The sequence below is a fragment of the Megascapheus bottae genome, chromosome 8 (genome assembly GCF_031878675.1).
Source record: "Megascapheus bottae isolate mThoBot1 chromosome 8, mThoBot2.hap1, whole genome shotgun sequence".
Lineage (NCBI taxonomy): Eukaryota > Metazoa > Chordata > Mammalia > Rodentia > Geomyidae > Megascapheus > Megascapheus bottae.
In genome coordinates this window covers 48,995,511-49,000,360 of record NC_143516.1, presented here as the reverse complement: position 1 = coordinate 49,000,360, position 4,850 = coordinate 48,995,511, and positions in this window count along the sequence as shown.

Sequence of the window (4,850 nt, the reverse complement as noted above, 5' to 3'; positions counted from 1 at the left end):
ATTTATCCAATCAGTAACAGAAAGTTTAGTTTCTTCAAATCAGAATATACACCTGTGGTGAAGTGTCTGCCAATTTATTTTGATGAATAATTGAAAGAACATATATTTTACTCAGACTATTTCTTTTCCTAGTTGTTTGTACCAGGAAACATGGCAAGTAAATTAGATCAAGAGTCTGAGCCTAATCAATTTTTTTCATTTTTTTATTTTTGTGGGTCATGGGGCTTGAACTTGGCCTGGGAGCTATCCCTGCCCTCTTCAGCTCAAGGCCACTACCCTACCCTTGTGCCAAGCCCCACTTCCTGTTTTCTAGAGGTTAATTGGAGATAAAAGTCTCAGGTTCTTTTGTGCCAGGCTGGCTTTGAGCCTGATCCCCAGATCTTAGCCTCCTGAGCAGCTAGGATTACAGGTGTGAGCCACCATGCCCTAATTGATCAATTTATTGTTCTTTTACTTCAAGAGAAGAATTAATGTGTGCCTATTTTACATACATAAACTGTTTTTAATTTTACACACAATAAATGAAACCCCAATTTTCAGAAATAGCACTTGTGAAATGTTTGGATTATTTACTTCTATAGATTTATGCTACCCATACCTAGTTTTTTCCTTGTCTGTCTTTTTTCCTAACTCCTGTAAATACATGTGTATATAGATACTGTGGGATCCGAGTCTACTAACTTCTACTTGAGTGTTGTCTCACTACACAAAGAGGATTTGAACATGTGGTGAAGTTCCATTATTTTGATGGCGCACCTGAATGGCAATATTCAGGGGAGGTTAGTGTTATCTCTTACACTAAAAACTGGAACAACGGAAGTGGCGCTGTGGCTCAAGGTGATAGAGTACTGTCTTGAGCTAAAAAGCTCAGGGACAGCACCCAGGCCCAGAGTTCAAAGCCCGCGACCCACCAAAAAAAAAAAAAAGTGGAAAAGTAGAAACTCTGGGCCGGGAGTTTGGCCTAGTGGTTAAAGTGCTTGCCTAGCATGCATGAAGACCCGGGTTCGATTCCTCGGTACCACATACATAGAAAAAAGCCGGAAGTGGTGCTGAGGCTCAGGTGGTAGAGCACTAGCCTTGAGAAAGTCCAAGGACAGTGCTCAGGCCCTGAGCTCAAGCCCAGGACTGGCAAAAAAAAAAAAAAAAAAAAAAAAAAACTGGAACAAGGAAGTGAAAGTATGAGTCAATAAATATACAATAAGAAAGTGGTCTGTTGCTAACAATGGAAGAACACATCAGACAGTCACACAATGTGAAGACTTTTAGATACTTGGAACTGCCCTTAATTTACAGACCAAAAAAAAATCCTATCAACCTCAGCCTCAAAACTGCAAGGTACAGAATTCTGCCAAGGAACTTGATAAAGCAAGGAGCAAATAACTCTTTTAGAGCTTCCATAAAGCAAGTCAATCCTGCTGAAATCTGATTCTAGTCTTCAGAGATACATATAGCAATGATATGATCTACAGAACTCTAGATCTTTCCTTGTGATTTTACACCTATGTTCATATTTTCATCATATTTTCATGCAGAAGGATTTTTTTTTTGCCAGTCCTGGGCTTGAGCTCAGGGCCTGAGCACTGCCCTTGGACTTTTTCAAGGCTAGCGCTCTACCACTTGAGCCTCAGCACCACTTCCGGCTTTTTTTTTTGTAGGTTTGTGGTACCGAGGAATCGAACCCAGGTCTTTGTGCATGCTAGGCAAGCACTTTAACCACTAGGCCAAATTCCCGGCCCCAAGGATTTTTAAATCACTGTTTGAAACAGTGCATTCTGCACTGTAACTGTCCTTGACAATGAAGGCATAATTGAAATGTCTGACAAAAATTGCATAGCTCAGCTTTAAAAGGTCAAACTACTACACTATACATGTTTGAAAATATACATATCTATATTTTATTTTAAAGAGATTTGTTTTATTTTAACTACATTAAGGGAGTGGAGTCAATGTTTTAAAGGAATAGGAAAATTAATTTGGGGAAGATTTTGCAGGTATTTGTTCGTATTTTGTGAGAATCAGTTGATCGTTTTTGTCTGGTAAAGAGAAAAGCATAGTCTCTACCTGTTTGGAGTGTTGTAGAAGAGTTTGTTCTACTGAGTAAATTCTATTTACAGAACATTTTTGTCCCTTCACATTTTAAATTCCCCTAAGTTTGTCATAAATTGAAACAAACTGAATGCCAAAATGTTCAAACCTATAGCAAATATAGGGGAATTTTTAAAGGTTGAGTCTCCAATTAGTAAGCATTTTCATGGAATTTCAATAAGAATAACACTGAGCTGCTCACAGTAAAACTTAATGGGAAGAGGACTCTCTGATGTGGAGCTAAAAATACCTCAGAGACAATAAGGAGACAAGAACTAACTGGATATCTTGAAGATATCAATCAAAATTCAAAGAGAAAAATATAGAAGTGCAACTATCCTTTATAAACCGAAAAAGGAAAACTTTCTGGTGTTTCAATGGAATAAATTGCATTTTTCTTCACTTTAAAATTCTTTAAAGCCTATATTTTCTTACTGTTTTTATATTTCTTCACCTACCTTTCCTAAATATATTGCCTCTGCATAAAAATAATGTTGTAGAATAAAACCTTTTTGTACCTTGCAACATATTCTATACCCATAACTGACAGTTAAACTGTATTCTTAATTAATCCCTTTTTTGGCGGGAGCACATTATACTTTACCAGTGAATCACAAAATATTATAGAGAACTAGCATATTTATAGAATGTATATTTGTATTTTTGTTTTCTCTGCGATGAAAAATTGTAACATAGTAAATTTATTCATTTTTGTCATTTTGAAAGATGAATAACTGTCCTATTTGGTGAATTTATTTTGAAAGTATAACATAAATATTACTACCAAAGTATCACACACACAAACAGGTACACATCGATTCATTTCCTACTCAGCAATGAAGAATGAACTTTGGCCATCAGACATATTCAAACATTTCTAAATGCTTTAAAATATGACAAAAAATATCTTCCAGAAGGACAGAAGGGAGTACAACCATACACTAATATAATTGGAGGAACACAAAGAGTGGAAGGTAGATAGTCCACACATGTGGTGTATATCTCTGAATATCTCAGTGGATGGCAAGATCCAGCATGGTTCATATGAGTAGGTTTTTCCCCTCGTTGTGAACATATGCATAATCAAATAAAACCAATTACCACAAAACTAACATTTATTCATTTCAAAAACTGAAGACCAACTAAATAAATCAGAACAAAAAATTGTAGGTAAAAACTCAGTTATATAAAGGCAATCAGTCTTAGACATTGACATATGTTTAAAGGGACGATGTTTCTTTTTAAAAGCAGCTTTTAAGATTGTAGTAAAAAGGATAAGCAATACATTTATTATCTTTCTTCTCACAGAGTATATTAGATCAACTTTGGCATCTAACATGCTATTTTAGTGACAATCATATTTACTGAGTCACTACTGTTCTTTGTGTCATTTATTCTGTACATATTTATTAAACATGTTTATTTTCCTGTGTCTAACAGAATTGTCATAATTTGATAGCTGAAAAAAACATAAATCTTGTCTCTTATAATTCTGTAATTTCAATATTTAAAGTCCATACTATAACACTGAATTTAAGGTATTTTCAGGGTGTCTCCCTGTTTAGAAGCAGGGATGAGGTAGGGCTAATTTCGTTCTGTTTTCTCAGGTTCTACAGCTGGAATGAATCCATTGCATTTCTTTATGATCTCTTTGAAACTCCTCAAAGCTTCACAATGTTTTGTTTTAGCAGTCACACTAGATGTACTCTGTCAAACCACCTTCTGCATCTCTGTTATAAGGTTACTTAGGATTCTATGAATGGTTCACCAGCAATCTCAAGATCCTAAATCACATTTGCAAAATCACTTTTGGAAAATAAAGAAAAAAAATTAATGGGTATAGGATCATGAACTTCCTGTTTTTGAGTCATCATTCATCTTCCTGTAAGCACTTACTATGTGTGTGTTGTTTGACCCAGCTGTGAATCAGTTACCATACTCGCTTACATAAGCTTGGTATTAAAAATATAAGAGTTGGAGGAATATCAATACCAAACTTTCGATCCTATTATAGTAACCAAAACAGCTTGGACTAGCACAAGAACAGGCCTGAGGATCAATCGAATAGAACTGAAACCCAGAAATCAACCCACAGACCTAAGACCACCTAATCTTTGATAAATGGAAAAAAGACAGCCTCTTCAACAAGTGGTACTGGCAGAATTGATTAAGCACCTACAGAAAACTGAAGTTGGATCCTTCTATGTCCTTTTGATTCCAAATGGATCAAAGACCTCAAGGTCTATTTGTGTATTTGTTATTTAAGATTTTTAAAAATCCTTATTTTGCAAAAATACCAGGTTGTATGTTTCACTGTCATGTTAAAGAAGCACAATGAGCAGTTTTCACTACAGGGTAGCTAAGGAGACACAGGCATATAGCTGGGCTTGGGTAATGGGATTATCTCACACAAAATTTTGTGTTTTGAAGAAAGAAGGCAGATAACACAAGGTAGCATGGAAAAGTGGTTTTGTCAGCATAGAGGGTTCAGGATAACCATGAAAGGATGAATGTCAACTCTTTCTAGAGGCTCTCAAGCCCTCTTGTTTTCTAGGTATTGCCTTTGCAACACAGTAGCATTCACCACCAAGCTTCCTCTTCTACAGACTTTTATGTAGACTTTTATGTGTGTGGTTTGTCGAGTTCAATTGTTATTACCTAAAAAATAACGAATGCAAGTAGAAAGGATGCAGGCACCATCTCATTCAAAGTTATAAAATGGCAATCTGTATTTAGGATTAGGGCACAATAGGAGGCAAGTAACA